Below are 23,130 nucleotides of genomic sequence, written 5' to 3'. Positions count from 1 at the left end.
TGTCTGTAAAGCAGCTTCCTCATTCCTGGTGAAGGAGAGTCACTTTACTGCTGTGTTTATGTGCTCCTCAACTGGAGTCAAAACATTGTGATTACTTGTTCCAAGAACATGAATCAATCAATCCATTAAAATCCATGTTATACAGTAAATTCCGTTTTTTTAGGACTCAATGCTGTCCTTGTTGGGCCTTACTTTCAGTTTCATTTTTTGGTTCCACTTTATATTAAGTGGCTTTAAGTACTATGTACTTACATTGAAGTTACTACTTTGATACATTGGACTTATTGTGTACATACATGTATTTACATTGTACTTATATTTTGAAAATACCTGCATGTAATTACAACTGTAATTAATTCATGTAATTACATTTGTAATTACACAGTTGATCCTTCCCTTACACCTCAGCCCACCATGATACCTACCCATACCACCACACCTGTCCCTAACCTTACCCATATCACACCTCAATATCAGCAAAAGTGTTTTACAATGCAACCTGAACACAATAAGTACATTGTACTTATTTTCCTATGTAAGTACATAGTACTTAAAGCCACTTAATATAAAGTGGGACCCATTTTTTAGTTTGCACGCAAATCATATGCACATAAAAACTAATATTCGCATCTAAATTGCATGATAAATAGGCCTACAATGCGTGCTGTAGAGACCCATTTCATGAGATCAGGCTGGGCTATTACATGTCACATAGCCTATAACTCGCTCGCACACGTTTATTTTGTAGCATTGATGCTACTCAGACCTCCTGATGTGGTTTGATCGATCGGATTTAAATCCATCTCGAATGCGTATCGGCAGGGATTTACACCTGGCCTTCAGCTATCTGAAGTGACCAGTTGTAAACAGGCCCGAAACCATGGAGCGTACACATTACAAGCTCTCATGGTCTTTTACGCTAATGATATTTTGGCGCAACGTTCTCTAACATTTTAATCTAGAGCAAAACACAGAGCAAAACTGTTCATTTACAGTTTTTTTTACAATTGCTATGACAGATTTTTCAATACTTTTAACAATTTTCCAAGTTAGCACTACATCTGTCTGTGTAAGCTACACTTTTAAGACTTTTCTTGTTGCTTTAATACAAAATGCATACAGTTTTTGAATGCTTGAACTTGTTTTACACACAAGCTGAACCAAGACCAAAACAATGGATTTTTACTACCAAATTTACCAATGCTTTAACACTGTATATTAGAACAGATAACATCATGTTCCAAACCTAACCTTACAGGCTAAAATCAAGGTAAACAGCTGTTTATATTGTGAATTGAAACACAAATATATCCCCTGTATTTTATTGTATTGTTACTGAGAAACAGCTGATTGAATAATGCAAATATGTGGCATTTCACAATTCCAGTGTAGTCACAGGCTGGTTTGATCCCATCAGAGGATGATGTCCCTTTCCCTTTCCCATTACTCCCCTTTCCCTTTCTTAGCCTGGAGATGGAAGATTTTTGACCATCGTCCACAGGACCAAATGTCCCTCCTGGATGCAATGGATGCTGCATGCCAAGACATCCCAGCTGAACACGGCCAGGGGAGGATGAGGAATGCCAAATAATTCTTCCCAAGAAGCCTTACCAGAGAAGTGTGTGATGTTGATGAGAACGTGGCCAAATGGAGAAGACGATTAGAAGGATGATTAGAAGATGGCTGTTTGTATATGTTGTATTTTCACATACAGTAATGCTGTAAATGGCAAGTATTGCATGTTTTTGTTATCTTGCAGAAATGTCCTGTTGCAAATAAAGCCTTTACTGCACCAATTCTGTCTCTGTCTCTTTTCATACACCGTTGTATTCTGCTATTCTGAGAAGGGTCATTCCTTTTTTTTGTATAGAAATTCTACAACATAGGAAACAAAATGCACACATTTGCTTAACCCAAACGAAACAAAACTGTAGAGAGGCTTCAAAATAAACTGCAGTGCAAAATACTCTACTGTATAAACTATTGTATAAGGGCAGACCTGACATACTGCATATAAAATAATGCAGTTTCTGTAATTCCATCTCATGTTAGTGTTGACTAAATGTCCCTGTTGGAAGAGAACATGTGTTAGTGTTTTGGTAGACATAGCCTATTGTGTTAGTGTATTATTGTTTTTTGAAAATAAGTGTTGGAGTTTAGTTTACAGTGTGTGATTTTGAGCATGAAATTAACCGTTTTGCCAATTGTGTGTTGTGGGTGTGTTGGTGCGTTAAGAGTTTAGAAAATTTGTTAAAAGTATTGAAAAAAAACTGTAAGCCCTTTCCGCTCCATGCGCGTTGCTTTCTCTCGACAAATACGTGAATCCTGAATATTGAATAGCATTGAATGTCTGTATATTCAGCAGTTGCATACTGTGAAAATACAGTGACCCAACTGCAAAAGCCAAAAAGGTTTCAGTGAAAAACTCTAAATGAAAAGCATGTTAATACAGTACACTCATTAAGAGTTGAGCAACTGCAAAATCAAGGTCAGAGAGAGATTTATTCTTCTTCAGCATCATGTTGGTCCGGCCGGAGGACTGTCCATATCACAGACAATGTCATCTCTGCAGGCAAAGGGAAAAACCCTAAAGCCAGATCCAGCCTTGACAACAATCTCCACACCTTGCTCCTTCTCATCCTCCTTCTCTTCCTCCGTACACCTCTTATACACATCCTCTCCCCCCCCCCCTTTCCCTCTTGTATTGCTTCCATCCATTGTTGGATCAACATTTAGTGCAAAATTTTGTGTCCATTTTGGCACTCTGAACTGACTAGTATTGTGTACAGTTGGTTTGATCACATCATTAGAAGTGTGAACAATTTTGAGTCGTAGTGTGTAAGCGCTGACAACTGTTGTAGTTTTGTTTAACTTTTGCAACTTTTGTTTACCGTTTTGCAACATCAGTGCATCAGAGTGTAACATTTGTTTTAGTGAGTGAGTGTTTTTAGAGTTTTGCAAAGAGTGCATGAAATTTACAAATGGTGTCTAACTGTGTGAACTTGTTTAAGGTTTTGCAGAAAGAGTGATTTATTCGAAAATAGACTTTCATCCAAGCTTTAGGAAGCCATGTATGCATTTAGATATCGTGCCCACAAATTAAGAATGTGTTGTGATGAGAGAAGAGAAGAAAAGAGAAGAGAAGCAACATTAAATGCTTGAGAAGTAAATCTCTAAGAGATGACACTCATTTCCTCTATGCGAGAGGAAGGGGGCAGACGGACAGGGGGAAAAAAATGATCCTGCAAAGCAGTTTAGTTCATGAGAGTCTGAACTTTTGGCTTCTGGCCGCCCTCTGATTGTTTTCTCTCACCAATCACTGCTGATAGATTTGCTTAGAGCCTCAGCTGCATAAATTGAAGCTGATGGGTCCCATCCGGCAGCTCGTCATTTAATAAACGTTGCTGTTTGAAATACCTGCATGTGACTGTGATTGAAGGATAAAGAGAGCTTTAATACCGCAGTCAGAATGTGTAATGAGGCTTGTTATGTCTTTAGTGCACTTAACTTTGTTTCTGTATTGTGAGACCGAATGTGGCTTATAGTGAACAGAGCTGTGGTGCACGAGTAAGGAGAATGGGTGATAGTTGTACAGTACATTTTGCTGTGCACTTTTCATATTTGTAGATTCTACGTGTAAAATCATACTGCGTAGATTTTACGCTTTGATTTCAGCTCAACTACTCATTTCAATATGGTTATTTGGTTATTTAAATATGGTTTAAATGGTTATTTACAGCAGGCCACATATGCTGTCAATAGAGCTTAAAGCGAACTTACCTCTATACCAACAAAACTGCATTCTCTAAAAACACTTGTGGCAGTAAAAAAACCAAACACTTTTATTCCTTTGTTTCATAAATGATTACCTGGCAGATGTATTGATTAATATGACTATTTGGTTCCTTGCACAATACTATGTTATGACCTCAAAACACCATCACAATCAGTCTTATATGCATCATTTTCTAAAATAGTAAACTTATATGCATCCTTTTCTGACATAACTAAATCAGTAAAATTGTTGGATATTAAATGTCCCCAACTAAGCAAGCCAAAAGCCAAAGTCGAGATTTATCGAACATGTACTCATCAAACATTTCATTGTTTAACTCCTGTGCTATGTAATGCTAACCTGTTTATAAAACTGAAATGAAAGGTATCATAGTCTGTTTCTTGTGCTCAAATAAGAAAAAAAAACTGTACAATTCAGATTGGTCCAACTACTGCACAAGTACAGTGCAGAGCAAAGACTCTTTGAGAATCCATTGTCATGTTCAAGAAACCAATTTGACATGATTCGAGCTTTGTGACATGGTGCATTATCCTACTGGAAGTGGCCATCAGAGGATGGGTACATGGTGGCCATAAAGGGATGAACATGGTCAGAAACATGCACAGGCAGGCTGTGGGTTTTTAAACAATGCCCAATTAGCACTAAAGGGCCTAAAACGTGCCAAGAAAACCTCCCCCACGCCATTACACCACCACGAGCAGCCTGCACAGTGGTAACAAGGCATGATGGATCCATGTTCTCATTCTGTTTATGCTAAATTCTGACTCTACCATCTGAATGTCTCAACAGAAATTGAGACTCATCAAACCAGGCAACATTTTTCCAGTCTTCAACTGTCAAATTTTGGTGAGATCTTGCAAATTGTAGCATGTTTTTCCTTTTTGTAGTGGAGATCAATGATACCCGGTAGGGCCTTCTGCTGTTGTAAACCTATATGCATCCTTTTCTAACATAGTAAACTAAATCAGTAATATAGTTGGATATTAAATGTTCCCAACTAAGCAAGCCAAAAGCCAAAGGTGAGATTTATCGATGTACTCATCAAACATTTCATTGTCAAACTGCTGTGCTATATAATGCTAATATGTTTATAAAACTGAACATGATTTTAGTATCACTCAATGAAATGAAAGGTGACTGTTTCTTGTGCTCAAATAACACACACAAAAAAAATCCAACTACTCCACAAGTACAGTGTAGAGCAGGCTGACTGCAAGTTTCATAACACCAAACACTTTATGGCTGTTGCAGTGAAGCTATGATCAAACAGAAATGATTTGACTTTTGCTCTTTTATTTAGAAGGAAAGGCTTTATTTTGGTAGAGCAGCCATTTTGGGCATTACAACATTTCTCCTACATTGCTTTAGTGTTACTCATGCTCTCTGTAGGATATATAACAAACTACTCTACTTTTGTAATGTGATTGTTTTGTAAAATCATTATAAATAAGAGCTTTTGTGGTGTGAAAGTGGTGTGGATGTGTTTCTGGAAATGTAATTGAGTGTGTGTGGGTTGTTGGGGGATGCAAAGACTTGAGTTGTGGTGTCTGAATGAGAAGGACACACACTCCCTCCTGAGATGGTGCATCATGGCCGATTACTCACACTCTTTGCACATCAGCTCCTGTGAGAGGAAGAAGTGTCTACCGCTGCAGGCGTTCTGTGAGTGTGTCTGAGAGTGAGTGTTGTGTGTGTTTTAGCATGTGCGAAGAGAGTTCAAGTTAAAGAGAGAGACAGAAAGAGTCTATGAGAGTGTGCACGACACCAAGAGGTAAGAGAAAGACAATTTTTTAGAGCACCGCAGACATTCAAAACACTTTTGTAAGCTGAACCTCTAATAAATGATTTAATTGAAATACCCCCACAGTTTTCAAACAGTGTTAATCTTTTAATCAATAAAATTAACTTTACAGCGATTTAATTGCATATTCACTTTGGGTGCAACTTGATAACTTAAGCAATTAACCACCCATTAACCACATACAACATTTTAATAACAAGTTACATTGTAAATGCTTATATTTTAACATTTTAATAAAAAAATATGTATATACACTCACCTAAAGGATTATTAGGAACACCATACTAATACTGTGTTTGCCCCTCTTTCGCCTTCAGAACTGCCTTAATTCTGTGTGGCATTGATTCGAAAAGGTGCTGAAAGCATTCTTTAGAAATATTAGCCCATATTGATAGGATAGCATCTAACAGTTGATGGAGATTTGTGGGATGCTTATCCAGGGCACGAAGCTCCCATTCAACCACATCCCAAATATGCTCTATTGGGTTGAGATCTGGTGACTGTGGGGGCCATTTTAGTACAGTGAACTCATTGTCATGTTCAAGAAACCAATTTGAAATGATTCGAGTTTTGTGACATGGTGCATTATCCTGCTGGAAGTAGCCATCAGAGAATGGGTACATGGTGGTCATAAAGATATGACCATGGTCAGAAACAATGCACAGGTAGGCTGTGACATTTAAACAATGCCCAATTGGCACTAAGGGCCCTAAAGTGTGCCAAGAAAACATCCCCCACACCATTACACCACCACCACCAGCCTGCACAGTGGTAACAAGGCATGATGGATCCATGTTCTCATTCTGTTTACGCCAAATTCTGACTCTACCATCTGAATGTCTCAACAGAAATCAAGACTCATCAGACCAGGCAACATTTTCCCAATCTTCAACTGTCTAATTTTGGTGAGCTCTTGTAAATTGTAGCCTCTTTTTCCTATTTGTAGTGGATATGAGAGATACCAACCCGGTGGGGTCTTCTGCTATTGTAGCCCATCCACCTCAATGTTGTGCACGTTGTGGCTTCACAAATGCATACCTCGGTTATAACAAGGTGGTTTTAGTGGTTAACGAGAAGGCCTTTATTAACCCCCTGGAGCCGTGTGGATTATTGTCCGATTGTGTTTGGCTGAAAGAAGAAAGTCATATACACCTAGGATGGCTTTAGGGTGAGTAAATTATGGGATCATTTTTATTGTTGGGTAAACTAACCTTTTATGGATCAGATCAGACTATTTAGGGTAACGGTTTCATATTGCATGCATTTAAAAATGGATAGAGTGGTGTGAAAACTGATCAATGGGGAGTTGTGAGATCAGGATTAAATAGAGATGGCACATCTTTAACCTCTCTCTCTCTCTCTCTCTTCCTTCCTCATCCTCTTTTACTTCTGGGGCACAAGAGAGACAGAGAGACAGAGCAGAAGAGCCAGCTTTGGGCTCTGTGGGGTCCTCAGGGTCTGTGTGGCAACAACATCCCCCATGAAGCCACAATGATGTCTCATCCCGTTAATGAACACACCCACAAGCAACCAATGTGGTAGCCACAAGAGGACTCATTCACCCCATGGCACGCAACTCAGGTCAGCTCATCCTTACGCCAGTTCAGAGTCTGAGCCATCACGAATATGAGTGTGACAGAATGTGTATGCAGTGGGTTGGTGTTAGCGTGAAAGAGAAAATGTGTGTGTGCGGAGAAAGGAGGGCATGTCATCTCCCATAAGAAAGAGGTGAAGTTCACAGTTACTCTGAAGCCTCAGAGGATTTCCAAGGCCCAGCCATTAAAGCCCTGTTAAAACAGTTCTGATGTTGTCAGCTTAGAATAGGGATGGACAGAGAAACAGACAGAGATGGAAGTGAAGAGAGAAAGCGTCCTGTTCTGCCAGGCAGCACTTTACTGGGTCTCCAGCTTGCATAGGTGTCAGATCGGCAAGCTCCTAATTTCAACATCAAACTTTCATAAGCACACAGCAAGATTTGCAGAGGTGCACTGGAGGCCTCAGAGCTTAAAATGCTAAAAGCCTCTCAAAGATGCTTTAAATGTCTTCTCAGATGATCAAAGCTGGTGGTTCCTCTCGTACGGGGGCACTTTACAGTCACGATCAGATGGAACAGAAATGTTAGATTCACGAGTTCACACTCACTAATGATCAGAGAATAAAAATGGTTATGCATATTTGGCGTGCTGTCCGGGGGGAGGGCTCCGAGCTCGGAAATTGGGCCCGAACCCAGAGTACTCCCCCCGTATCTCTGTTTAGGAAGATAATTAGGCAAGTGTGAGGAGATGGGGTGGTGGAGGGATGCTGAGAACAGTCGAGGAATAAGGGTGAGTCAACTGTGTGTTTTTATAGGCTTTACTTGTGCTGATTGAGTGAACCAGTTGATTACTGATTGCTGACAGCTGGCTGACTTGATTGTTTGATCATTAGAACGTGATCCTCCCGAAACTTGTTAATAAAACATCGATTGCTGTGAACTTGTGAGACCTTTGCTTGTTTAAATGCTTGATTACCATTTATTACATACTGTAATAAGCAACCAAGTGTCATTGGAAATATGTGACTTTGCCTACATTTCTACAAAACTGCAAAAAACATACATACATTTCACTAAAACTGCAACAACTGATTACAGGGGCATATTCTCTTAAATGAAGTTTTATTTTGCATAATACTATCACCTCTAAACATGTTTACCGTAATTCAATTTCAATTCACATTTATTTGTATTGCTTTTTTACAATATCTATTCTTTCAAAGCAGCTTTACAGAAAATGCAATTGTCTACATTATAATTCAGCCCATTCTCACCCCCAAGGCGTCACCTAACTGACGCCTTGGGAAGCATTTGGACATGCTTCAATATCTGACGCTTTAGGCGCCCTTTAGCGTCAGTTAGATGACGCCCTAGGATCGCGTGTACCCTACCCCCACCCCACACCTAAACATAACCGTGTCCTCAAACTGACACTTTCCTTTAGCGTCAGTTAGATGACGCCGTAGGATCGCGTCATGTAAGTGACGCTAAAGGGCGCCTAAAACGTCAAATATTGAAGCATGGTCAAAGGTGACGCCTTGGGGTGAGAATGCGTTGTATAATTTAGAGAGATCTGTTCTCAGAGGTGACTTAGTCTAAGAATGTATTTCAGAAATGTACATTTACAAATCACGCAGTTACCTGATATACATTTTAGGCAGAAAAAGTGAGCTCATTAAAGTAATTATTACAAGTTGTGAACATAATTACAAAATGGTAACACTTTATTTGAAGGGGTGTGCATAAGACTGACATGACATCTTTATATGACATGACATACTGTATGTCTTGAATATGAAGTAGGGTTTATGCATGTGTACAACAAATGTCATTAAGTGTCTTTCGCTCAAAAATGACATTTTGAATGCAAATATGACATTGTTTATGATGTCTATAATGACATCTTGACATAAACCACAACATCATTACCTGTCAGTGTTTTATCATGACAACTTGACGTAAAATTTAAAATAAGTTAAATTGTCATGTGGTTGGCTTTGACATTGGCTGTGGTGGTACTAATTGAATTTGTCATTAAAAAGTTATAATGGCTTCATGACAGTCAATGTCAAAACCAACCACCTGACAGTTTACAGTAATGTAATGTTAACCAATAAAGCTAGGTGGTTTCTTAAGTTTGATAATTAATCTGCTATGTCATGTTTATGACAGGTTAAGTTGTCTTAGAAATGTCAAGTTGTAATGACAAAGACACTGACATGTTATGATGTATTGGTTTACAGTGTTGGGAGTAACGCATTACAAAAGTAATACATTACAGTAACATATTACTTTTTGCTGTAACGCAGTAGTGTAAGGCATTACTAATCAATTTTCAGTAATATTTTACTCGTTACATGTTCAGTGAGGCTTGTATTACAGTTGTATTACAGTGTATTGTCTGCTTTTACTTCTTAAAGGCAACAGACTATGTGAGTTTTAAAGCATTCTTTCAGTGCCAGTTCAGAGAGGTCGTGTCTGTAACATTGTTTTTTCCTCATAAATGCGAACACGAAAACTAAAATAAAATGAATATTTTAAGTTCTATGGAGACTGGAGAGCCAACCCTTCCTCATCCGATTTGCGCAGTGTAATTAACAGAATTACAAAAAAATATATTTTGCCTCCTATTTTTTTGTCACACATGAATGTGTGTCTTTTCCCTAATATAAAAAATAAAACATAGACTGATATTTGTCTAATGCCTGGAGTCCTTTAAGGAAGTAGCCTATTTATGTTTCAATATATGAAGAGTTCAGATGCAAAAGCCTCTAAATGCCATTTGAAATTTTCTTCTTTAATGATGATTTTTATCAAAGTTGTTTAATTAAGTTCAGTAATTTCACTTAAATAACAATTAAAAGGTAATTATCATTGCCATTTAAGTGAAATCACTGAACTTAAATATGCAAGCTTGATAAAAATGATCATTCTAGAAGAAAATTTCAAATGGCACTTAGAGGCTTTTGCATCTGAACTCTTCATATGTATTTTCTGAGAATTTTTATTTCAAGTTTTGACTGCAAATGTCATGTCCATAATGCTGGACTTCCCCAATTTTAAATAATTTATCCTAGTTTTGTGGTGTAGGTCTACGTATTTTATAATGTTAACTTTAAATAATACTAATAGCCTAATTTAAAGATAAGGCAGCATTGGATCTGGACGGTAAGGAGAATAACGCTGGAGTTGGAAGAGGTTTGTCGCGATTCTGTAGGTTCGTGGATCTGAGTCGTGTGGCGAATCGCGATTTCGGTTTCATATTGCATATCGTTACAGCCCCAAAGTTAAGTTCTACTTCTGTAGTTATTTTGGTGAAAGTAACTCAAAAGTAATACATGAGTAATGTAACGCATTACAATTCTGAGACAGTAATATTGTAAGGTAATGAATTACTTTTAAATAACAGTAACAAGTAATACCTAATGTATTACAGTTTGGAAGTAACTTGCACAACACTGTTGGTTTATGTCAAGGTGTCATAACAAAGACATCTCAAACAATGTCATATTTGCATTAAAAATGTCATATCTGAGCGAATGACACTTACTGACAGTTGTCACAAACATGCATAAAACTTCCTTCATATTCATAGCATATGTCATGTCATGATTATGAAGGTCATTTTAGTCTTATGCACACCCCTTCAAGTAAAGTGTTACCAAATATATACAACATCATTGGTGCGTGATGATTCAGAGTTTGCGTCATCTGAAGTCTTCGCAGGTGTTAGGTCATCCAAAGTCTTTTTTAAGAAGCTGGATCCAAATTGGAGCTGATATAATCTCTAGTTACCTTGGGATAGGCATCCTGAGATACAACAGAAAAGCAAATGGAAAGTAAAGCATATTATAGACTAGAATAATGCATGATTTTTAAAATGATACATTTTGATGTGTGCATCAGATAGCTCCATAGCTTTTCTGACATGGTAAACTTGCTCAGTAGTTCACTTGGTACAGCATTGCATTTGCGATGCCTTGTAATGACATGACTTGTACAGCTTAGCATATGAAACGTACCTGGAACAACATATTTCACATTTTACAAAAATGTAGGAAATATTGCACATTTCCAATGAGCCTAGGTTGGTAAAAGGGGTCTTGAGCATTGTAATTGAGGGTGAATTTGTCCTAAAGAAGTTCTTTTTTTTTTTTTTTTTTTTTTCAGTGCATATTTTATGGTACTTACTATGTTTATATGCATTGGTCAAATTATTCTCCATGCGCTCCCCACTGTTTATATGGGTTACTGCCAGAGCCTGATGCAACGAAAATAGACACAAAGGTTCATGCCTCTGAACTTGACCCTCTTGACATCTCCTCCACTCTTGAGGGCTGCAAGGCGCCATGCCTTGCTCAAGATACCATGTCAGTAAGTGATCACACAGTATCTCAAGGCTCTCACGTTATAAATGGAATACTTGCAAAAGTGTGTGCATCTTCCGGCTGTTAATTGCTAAAAGCATTGCTACTCACCTTTGATGTTATGAAGACACCCTGCCACGAGCTCCACATTATATATTTTTTTTCTCATAATGTTGACAGTCTACACATCATTTAACAAAGATACATTGAGTTCCCAGCCCACTCTACTTTACATATGTTTTCCTTTTTGGTGGGGTGCATTGAAAGACTGTCAGCTATTAGCTATTAGCTTTTCGGCTAGTTGTTTTGATAAGTTGTGACAAGGCATTGAAGCTGACAAGCAGACAGATAGGGAAAAGATGGCATTTCCAAGTCCACCCAAATATTTCAAGAGAAAGCTAATACTAAGACAAGCAAAATAACGTACTAGCCTATTCCTTGTCTGTACACTCAGCTCTCCTCATCTTTGTTTGATGGAATAAAAAAAAAAAACAATTTCATAAAATCAAACCGAAATTGGCATCAAAATTGTAATTATACTGTCAAGATTGTGTAATACAGGTTTATGTGTGTAATAACACGTTATTACATTGTTATAACACGATAATTATGGCTCATGTTGTCTTTGGGGTAGTCGAATGCGTTGTTGTTGTTTTGTTTTGTTTTGTTTTGTTTTGTTTTATTGGGGGAAAAAACAGTTAATAGACAAGAAAATGTTGCCCACTGCTAAACATTAGGCACTTTCTAAACAGAGTTAAATGAAATATTGAGCAATGCAGGTATTCATATTACATGGTACCATTTGCTCATTCATTTACTTATTAATAAGATCTTGCGGTAGTGTTAGTAAAAGATCATACTCAGACACGCATATCAGTGTGTGTGAATTAAAGTAGAACCTAAAAGAACCAGTCAGAGTTAATTCACAGTGGCAGCAGGAGGAAAGAGGGAGAAGGTTATTTCCTTTTTGGATCTGTTGCAATTTACTCCACTACCGCAGTGGATTGTAATCCTAATAGAAAACATGAACATTTCACATTTTTGACTTTACTTTATTGTAGTAGTAAAATGTACTTGGTCTATTAAGGGTCATGGGGATGCTAGAGCCTATCTCTTCCCGGCAGTTGGGAAGTCCATTGCGGGGTTTCCACCATCACCACTCCACCTAATTTCAATTGAAATATTGTAAATAAAAATGGTAAACAAAAAGGATTTTTTTTTACATAAAACAGCAACTAAAAACAAATACATAGATGCATAAATTCATAAAAACTATGTAACATATTTCACATACTTCATTTTGGTATTAACACAATATTTTTACAATATATCCGCAAAGTGCAATAAAACATCCCATCATCTAAAAATGAAATTGTGGTAAAAAACAAACAAAAACAAAAAAAGGCTGCTGTGGTTGCTAGAACCTTTCCATAAATATATGATAGCATCTTATCACATTTTACAGATTGAAATTAAATTCACAGTAAAATAATGTTCTGTTTAAAAGAACACTCCAACTTTATCACTCCACCCAAGTAGCAGTGCTGCCTTCTAAGAATATAGTTCCCAATATTTATATGGTTAAAAGATATCTGTCTCATATTACCACACTCTGTGACTATACAAATCACAACACATAAATCGGAAATGTTTACGTTATTTTGTCACTTATTAGAATTAGTATGCTAGCTGTAGCCATTTACATCCAGTCTTTGTGCTAAGCTAGGCTAGTGGTGGGTGCGTCAAACAGAGTTACAGCACGCACGGAGATGAAAAACGTATGTGTGGACTTGTATACAGTGAATAAGCTAAAGTCCAAAAAAGTCAGAGTGTTCCTTTAACTGAAATATATATTAAATTGTTCTTTTAATAGTATTTTACTATAAAGATTACATGTAATTGTACCAGTTAACATGATCTTGCAGTATTTTTTTTTCTCTGATCCTTATGTTGGGTTTAGTCGGGAAAGCAGAAAGGAGAGGATGAGAGAAAAATGGAGAGGAGAAGAGGGTCAGCTGCTTCTTTCCAGCCAGCTGGCTGATGTGAGGTGACGGGGCATTTCCAACGAGAGCACAACGTCACATGTCAGGCAGGTCAGCACGGGCCAGGCAGACAGCCACTGAAATATTCAATGCTCACATATCATACATCTAACGCCTCTGAGTCTGAAACAAGCCTGGAAGGAAGAAGAAGAATTATGTAGAATTATGAGGGACAATAGAAGTGTGCAAAACCACATTTATTGTTGAATTATATTCAAATACGGTGTCTTATCCAATTTCTTTGGTAAGATGATTTTAATGCATGTCGAAGATGTCTGAAATGTAGTCAAGATGGGTTACGTTTATTCATATACTGTAGCACTTTATACAATACAGGTACACTGTAAAAAATATTGTTGGTTTAACTAAAAAAATAAGTAACCTGGTTGCCTTAAAACTTTAAGTTCATTGAAATTGAAAAATTGAGTTAATACAATGAAGGAGATTGATTTAATAATCAGAAACTCTCAAAAGTTGATTTGACAGAGGAAAAAACGTTATGATAAAAAATCACATTTTTTACAGTGTAGTTTCAAAGCAGCTTCACGTGATAGAAAATGATGCGTTTCAGCTATTGTTCAGCTGATGTCATGTCAGTGTTGATTCGGTTCATTTTGAAGATCATCAATTATTAAATCAGTTAATTTCATCTATAAAGCTGTTCTGAAAAAAAGGACGTCATTGTCCAGTTCAGTTCTCACATCAGTAATATTAGGATTATTAAATTTACTTCTAACTAACTGAATAATAACCCCACAAATTCACAATAATGATTTACCATTTTTTAGAATTAGTTGTTTAAAAGGGAAAAAATGCATGGTAATATAATTTGCCATTTTAAGTTAATGAATAACACAATCTCATGTCAATTAGTAACTATTTTTACCAAATTGCTGACTAATTTCTATGAATTTGCATGATCTCATTACACGTTTTCTTATTATCTGCGTATGCCCCACTGACTTTAGGTTTAGAGGCAGATCTTTATTCTCAACTTTTTTTTCTCCAAAAAGTTATGTATTTCTGTAAGAATCACATTGCACAAATTCATACAAAATTCCTCATAAAATAGTTACCTTTTCTTATGAGACTGGGTTGTAGTGACCCATTGCCCCATCACTCATGTCATTATTCACTCTCAGAAAAAAAAAAAAGGTACAGAAGCTGTCACTGGGGCGGTACCTTTTCAAAAGGTACACTTTTGTACCTAAAGGGTGTATTGGTACCTTAATGGTACCATGAAGGTACCAATATGCACCCTTTAGGTACAAAAGTGTACCTTTTGAAAAGGTACCGCCCCAGTGACAGCTTTTTCCTTTTTTTCTGAGTGTTGTATGCAGAAGCCGAGACACTACACCACTATTTAAAAATAATAATCATAAAAAAAAAAAAACTTTAAAACAACATACACAATAAGTTCATTAGCTTTAGCCTACTGAAGATTGTACTTTAAAGACCCCAGTTGTCTGTCAATGTTAGATAATCTCCCTTCCACATACAGAAACTGGAGCATATATGCCTGCTGAACATCTTGATTTGTATATCTGATTTATGATTTATTTTCTGCCTATCGCAATAACATACATTATTAAGACACGATCTGTTTAAGTCCTGAGGGATAAAAGAATAATACCACACATTTGATAATTTGCTGTACACTGTTATGGTAATACTTAACAACTCACCTTGTAGAAAATCATCAGTGCTTAGGAAATGCTTAACAGCTGCATATAAAATATTTTGCTTTATATGTTGTTTTAGTGTACGTTTCCTTTCTTAGTATTGCGGAAGAGAAGAGATGAAGGCATTTCCAATGATCTGGATGGAAATATAAGCTGACCATAATTCTTTTCAACCATTATTTGTTTTGTGAACCATAAACATGAAAGTCCAGTATTTTTTAAACTTTAATACCAACTGGCTGAAATACACCCTAGACCCTAGACATTGGTTAAAATCCTCAAAAATTAAGCTTTCTGGAAAATAAATCATGCACCAATCAAGGAACCAAATGAAGGCCAAATGTAATTGAATATCCCGCGAAATCCATTAACCAACATTACTAGGAAATGACTCAGAATCCAGGGGAAGTAGGAATGAGGGAAATATCTAGAAACAAATGAATATGATTGGTTAGGTAATAAGTGGAGAATTGGATGCATTCTAGCAAAGTAAACAAGAGACAGATTTGTAAGAAGAGAAGTTTTTGAACCAACAGGACTTGTGATTTTTGCCTGAAAGACCACAAAACTGATGAATTCCCATTGACTTGCACTGAAAGCACTCAAACCACATCTGGAGACCCGAATATCATAGAGGCTTCGTGGGTATTGACTTGGGCCAGTAAGCAATCTCCAAGCAAAACCATAGCAACCACCAAGATCCCTCTATAACTGAATAGCAATATGCGCACCCACCCATTTTTTATTACAACTTCTTCTGAATGGGTAAAAAAAGGTTGTTCATAATTTGAATAATCAAGCCTTGATTATCAGGACAATTTATTAGTATCAGTAAATATCAATCCAAACCTGCAGCAATTTTCATAAATAAATGGGAAAATCAATTATGAATCATCAGGCTTTTGAGTAAAATATTTGTACATCTCTCAATCATCAATCTATTGCATTAAAAACTACATAGCTCTGATAAAATAAAACTAAAAATTTAAACATCATCTTACTAAGACATATTATTAGAAGATATAATGTGACCACTGAAATTGATATGCATTTTCAGCCCGTTCTCATCCCAAGGCGTCATCTAACTGACACTTTTGACCATGCGTCAACATCCGACGCACATGGCACCCTTTAGCGTCAATATGAGACGTGTCTCCTAGTGGTCTAACCCTAACCCTACCCTAGACCTAAACCTACCTCATCTACTGTAACTGACGCTAAAGGTTGCCATGTGCGTCGGATTTAGACGCATGGTCAAAAGTGTCAGTTAGATGATGCCCTATATGATAATGTGTTGGCATTTTATGTTGCTGCACTGTTATGTAAACTTTCCATTTATTTACATTACAAGCTATCAGAAGTTTGACTTACTTCATCTTACTTTGGACATAAATATCCAACGCATTCTCACCCCAAGGCGTCACCTTTGACCATGCTTCAATATTTGACGTTTTAGGCGCCCTTTAGCGTCACTTACATGACGCGATCCTACGGCGTCATCTAACTGACGCTAAAGGAAAGCGTCAGTTAGAGGACGCGGTTAGGTTTAGGTGTGGGGTGGGGGTAGGGTACACGCGATCCTAGGGCGTCATCTAACTGACGCTAAAGGGTGCCTAAAGCGTCAGATATTGAAGCATGTCCAAATGCTTCCCAAGGCGTCAGTTAGGTGACGCCTTGGGAGTGAGAATGGGCTGAAATATCAGCAAATGCACCGAATTGAACATTTTTGCTCAGTTTGGTTGTCTGAATAAAACTGAGAGGGTTTTTTTTGTCAAGTATGAGCTCTGTCTTGTCCTATTCTACATGAGCCTAATGTATCAAATACGACATAACTTAGAGAGAGAAAAAAAACACATTTGTGGCAGGATTTTTTTCTCCACTTGTTTTATTATGGACTTGGCTACCATCCAACTGCTCTGCCTATAGCAGAAAGAGCAAAATCTAAAGGACCACACCAAGGACTTTCTAGATCTGGCATGCCTCACACACCATCCAGATCGATCGCTTTGTGTGTTCTACTTTACCAGCCTCGGCGAGCGATCCAAGGTACGCCTGCTCAGTGTTGGTCTCTGGGGAGATTTTGACAACTATTTGGAGTGGGTGCTGGTGAATAACGGATCTCCATTAACCATCTGCCTCACCTGAAAGGACATCACAAGCCCCTCTCCGGACCCAAAGCCCAGCCAGCCGCCTCCCACACACTGCATGGAGAGGATGCCAGAGCCCATCTCAGGCACAGAACCTGAGCCTGCTGCAATTTCAAATAGAACAAAGACTGAGCCCGATCCCAACAAATTGTCTGACCAGGTGTGTGAGTCATCCGTCACTATGGGTGTCCTTGTGGAGTTCGAGGGCATTTAGTGGAGCAACGCCCTCACTCCTGTCACTTAGGGTGAGCTGCAGCTAGCCTACTGTAAGTGTTACATATTTTGAGGAAATAGAAAAGTATATATCTGTGTCTCCTATCACCGGCTGGTCTCACCCAGCTCAAAGTCTCCATTGTTTCTCCTGGTCCTACCCAACTCCGAGTCTCCTGTGTCTCTGAGGATCCTGCCCAGCCTCCCTCAGCTCCCTTAGCTCCTTCTCCGACTCCACTGCTGTGTGGATCTGCCTCGGTCTTCCGGTCTCAAGCTCCGCCTTGCCAAGAAGATCCTTTCCAGCCGTCAGGCCCATCACTCCATCTGCCGGCTCGACTGTGGCTCCTCCCTTCCTCGGTTCCACCTGAAACCATCGACCTTACGGCTCCACCAGGCTCCCTCATCCCTCACCTTGGTCAGATGTTGCTTCCAGGCCTTCAGCTGCGCTTCGTCCCTCGACCCCTTAAGCTCTGTCAGGCTCTATATATATATCCTAGCGAGATATCCGATGTCTCCTACACTGTAAAAAATTTCCGTAAAAATACGGTACAATGTACCATATAAATGTGAAGGATTTTTTCCGTATTTGTCTTTTACGGATCTTTTACCCTTATTTTGAATTTCGCGTTGCATTGTGGGAACAAGATCCCGGCAGCGCGAAAAGTTTAAGACGCATCCGCCATTACACACGCAGATGACCGCGGGCAAAGTTGCTTTTTAGAGCCGGATTTCGGGTGTGTGGAAGCCATTCTGACACTTATGTGGTAAAACTTAAACTTAAAAACGAAAATTATGTTTTGCTTGATAAGCTGTTAACGTAACGTTATTTTTAGTTACCATCTGGCATTAACTGGTAGGCAAATGAATGTCGGAGCCGTCACGTTTATCATTTTATGCATATCGTCACACATTGAAAGAGTTAGTTAAGACTCGTGGAGGTTCTCGATTGTAGTGTCCTTGTTGTAATGGGCTTATTTACTTTTATTTGTCGTGATGCGGTTTATTTCTTGCCGAGCGAATCCGTTAACTAGTTGTGATAGTTCTAACGTTAGCTAGTGTTTTTAGAGCAATTTAATGCCTTCAAGCAAAAGCAACCAGAGGAATCGTCAAGAAAAGTAAACGCCATTAAGACTTGCTTGATTTGAAAGGCATGAAGACACAACGTGAAGAGACTGTTTGTGAATATGCAGTAACTTGACCGCTACAGCTGGATCAAGGAAAACACCAGCACCTTTTCTGCAAAATGAGGTAAGTTAACGTTATGTTTACGTTAGACTTCATGTTTTTGTTTTAGATGACACACACGACTTTAAACCCCAAATAATGAAAGATTAATTTACATTTAGCATGACTGCTATTATCTAAACTTCTGCCTGTAATGTTAGTCATTCTTTCCCTTCTCATTTGTTCATTTCATAATGTTTCTGTTGTTTTCTTATCTATTAACAGGACTTTTCTGCTGTAGTTTACATCCCAAGCACCACCTGCATGCTTCTTATGGGTTTGTATTTTGTTTTATTAGCATTATTATGAATGTTCAATACTGGCAAAACGCATTTGAATTTAAAGTCTGAAGAATAAAGTCTGTTTATAGAAAAAGTTGGTTGCTGAATACCCCCTTCAAAGATATTTATGTTTACATGGTCGGTAGAAATACAAATTGTATAGGGAAGATTTAAACAACTATGTTTAAAGCGTTTTTTTGAAGTGATCGTGTTATGTTTTTCATTTAGTAATATCTTTTTCTGTTTCAGGTGGTGGACATTCAGGGTTGCTGTCATTCAAGAAGTTATTGACCACATCTCCTACCCTATTGAGGCAGTAAGATGCAAAATACCTGAAGAATATGGCACTTATCCTGGAGTTCATATAAAGGTAAGCAACACATTTTTAATCAAATTATTTATAGAACATGTTATTGTGATTCTGTTTATTTAGTTGAAAATAATGAAACATATTAGAATGTAGCCTATAGTTGAGCATGCAGACAAGCTGACATGACATGCAATTGGAGTCCACTGGAAAAAAGTCTTAGCATTTTTTAAACAGTGTTTGAATTTGAGAGAATTAGGAATGGCTGATAATTTTTTTATAGTTGATAATTTAGTGAATGTAAAATACTGTACATTTGTTTGTCAACCTCAACCTGGTCTACATGATACTTTGTAGTTAATTTTCCTTCATTTAATTTCTTGTGTAGCTAAAAATATATCCTTTTTTTTTTTTTTCATTTCCAACTTTCCTGTGTAGAAATCCTGAACGAAGGTTGAAAAGGCTGAGATGAAGGAAACGTCCCCATTCCTCCAAAACTGCTGAAGTTCCTGTATGAACAACTTCGAAAAACCAGGTAAAGTTTCAAGCTTTTGTCAAATCTCAAAATGGAACTTTAACTGAACATACCGAAAAATGAACGTTTTTCATGCAAGTTGTTAAGATCTTAAAGGGATAATTCACTTTGAAATACATTTTTGAAATCTTTTATACCTCAAGGACATCCAAAATGTAGGTGTCTTTGTTTCCACAGTATTTTCAAGTTTGATATTTTTAGGTCAAACCGTTCTTGTCTGTCAGTCATATAATGGAGGTTTATGGGGTTCACCCTGGGTCCCCCTAAAGAGCATGCACAGAGACGTCCAAATTAAACATGATTTAATGACTCGTGAATGTAAGTACACATTGATGGCCTAAAACACAAAACGAGCGGTTTGTGTGAGAAAACGAACAGTATTTAAATTGTTTTTACCTCTTGTAATCACAGCCACGTCCAAGTGATCTGAAGGATCACTTCCGGCGCACTTGCGCAGACCGAAGCGCCCTGTGCCTTCAGATCACTTGGACGTGGCTGTGATTACAAGAGGTAAAAACAATATAAATACTCTTCGTTTTCTCACACAAACTGCTTGTTTCGTGTCTTAGGCCATCTATGTGTACTTGCATTTAGGAGTCATTGAATCATGTTTAATTTGGACTTCTCTGTGCATGCTTTTTCAGTTTCACTTTTTCAGGGTGAACCCCATAAACCTGCATTCATTTCATTCATTTCATTTAGTTTATTTATATAGCACAAATAAACACAACAGAAGTTGACCACTGTGCTGTACATAGAAAAAGATTAAAAATATAAAAACACAACATCACAAAACTAACAAGCAATAAAACACTACGTTTGCATTCTTTATACCAGTGTTAAGAGTGAAATGCGCGGTTAAAAAAATATGACTGCAGTTTGGATTTAAATTCATACATAGATGTGGCAGATCTCACAGATAAGGGAAGGCTGTTCCATAGCCTAGGACCAGCCACTGAGAAGGCACGATCACCTCGCAACTTCAGTCTGGATTTTGGGTGTACAAGCGTGATACTGTCAGAAGAGCGCAAGCATCTTGTTGAGTGTTTCACGTTGACAAGGTCTGACAGATAAGACGGAGCCTGACCAATCAGTGCCTTGAAAACAAATATTAAAATTTTATATTCCACTCTAAAATGTACTGGCAACCAGTTGAGAGACATTAATATCGGGCTGATATGTTCTCGTCTACGCGCTCCAGTTAGAAACGTCTCTAACGTTGTATGACATTGACTCTCTGCATTGTATGACTTACAGACAAGAACGGTTTGACCTAAAAATATCAAAATTGAAAATACTGTGGAAACAAAGGCACCTACATCTTGGATGCCCTAGAAGTAAGATAAAAGATATAAAAAATTAATTTCAAAGTGAACTATCCCTTTAATGAAATCTGAGAGCGTTCTCTCCCTCTGTTGACAGCTCTCCCTCTGCTTACACCTACCACTTCAAGCTTCAGAAAGATAGTAAGATCATAATAAAAGTAACACAGTGTTAGAGTCCTATCCAAATGTGATGCGATAAGATTCTAGCAACAAAACATTTGTGCCACTTTATAAATTTGGGGTTAAACCACTGGAGTCACATGGATTACATTTGTGTCTATACCTTTCTGAAACTTGAAAGTGGTAGTTGCCTCAGCTGTCAATGGAAGGACAGAAATCTCTCAGAGTTCCTCAAAAAGATCTTCATTTTTGTTCTAAAGATGAATGTAACTCTTGTGAGGACGTGTGGAACAACGTGCGTGTGAGTAATTACAAATTAAAATTTTGGGGTGAGCTTATGCTTTATGTAATATTGTGTTCTCTTACAGAAAAATGGCATCAACACTAACATTTCACTCTTCTTTAATCCCTAGCTGGCATCTTGGGGAGGACGACCTCGCATCCAGTATGCTGCTGTGGGTGCCGCAGGATTTCGAACTCATTCGATCACTTGTCTCTATGCTTTTCGAACTGTGGCGACTAATCGTGCCTTGCTGTGGGTCAAGCCGCTGGATCTTCAGATCTTCTTCGATTTGCTTAATCCATCCTTTTTTTGGGTGCAATGCGCTGGATTCTACACTGGGTTGGACGTTTCCTCCAGAGGACTTGTGTGGTATTCAATTTGCATCCATTCTGCATGTGTCCAAACATTTCACTCTATTGACTAGAAGTCTAAAGCAATTTTTAAAAGCAGAAGCCTTATCTTCATTGCATTTTGTTTGTTTCTGTATTGTATCGTATTCTATTAGTATTGCATTTGAAAATGTTTTGAATCTTGACTTTCACAGTTTATGAAGGTTTTTTTTTTTCCATTTTTTAAAAATAATTTTGTGAGCTATTTGGTACAACACCAATATTGTGCAAGTACCTGCTCGTTTTCTTTTTTTTTTTTTCATTTCTCCCATGTTTGTTTAATGTCTTAACTTTTTCCACAAAACAAGCACTTTTTTATGGTGCTTTGCACATTGTTAAATTGTGTGTGTCTGTCTGTGTATATCAATTTTTACCCATTGAATGCGTTTTAAGAATGTTTACATGAAATTTTTACAGAAAAATAAAACATGTTCAATATGTATATATTGTTCTTGAATTATTTGCTACCAAAATATATGCTATAAAAATAGAAATTTCTGTATAAGGATTATCCGTGAATAGTACAGAAAATACGGAATTTTCCATTTTAGGTTTGACGGAAATGCCCGTCAATGGTACAGAAAAACTCATGTAAATCTACGGAAATTTCCGTTCTAAGGTTTACGGAAGTGCCCGTACAAAAACGGAAAAAGTGCTGGTAATTAATTACCAGCACTTTTTCCGTTTTTTAACGGAGATTTTTTTAACAGTGTAGTGTTTTCTCTTTGTTTAATAAATAAGGATTTTTGATTTATCCGTGTTAGTGCATGTCCAACACGTTGCAAATACAGCATCACAAACTTATTACAAATATCCAATAAAACTCCTAATCAAGGCACATGATGGTAGAGTGCTATCTCTACTCCACACTTTCCTCTATATCAGTCGTATTCATGCCTGAGCAAGATAAGCAAAACGAGCAAGATCCTTTTAAAGTGCTTTTCTGGCAGACCTCAAAGCTCTCCACGATACACTTAGGAGTCAAATATTTGGATTAAGAGCGCCCATCACTCTCAATCAGTATAATATATCCAGTGTGGCGTTTATACTCTTTAAAAGCTGTCTGCTTTTATTTGTGGAGATGCTG

General features: G+C 37.7%; 1 long non-coding RNA gene across 1 annotated transcript; it reads left to right on the top strand.

The window, feature by feature from the left end:
- Positions 1-18,262: 18,262 nt before the first annotated feature.
- Positions 18,263-22,484, top strand: LOC148981619 (uncharacterized). Its single transcript, XR_016168233.1, has 5 exons — positions 18,263-18,827; positions 19,029-19,080; positions 19,334-19,454; positions 19,830-19,926; positions 21,785-22,484. It is a non-coding gene; the product is annotated as an uncharacterized LOC148981619 (long non-coding RNA).
- The last annotated feature ends 646 nt before the right edge of the window (positions 22,485-23,130 follow it).

The sequence above is a fragment of the Pimephales promelas genome, chromosome 4 (assembly GCF_988280905.1).
Source record: "Pimephales promelas chromosome 4, fPimPro1.hap1.1, whole genome shotgun sequence".
NCBI lineage: Eukaryota > Metazoa > Chordata > Actinopteri > Cypriniformes > Leuciscidae > Pimephales > Pimephales promelas.
This window is presented reverse-complemented; position numbering and strand designations above follow the sequence as displayed.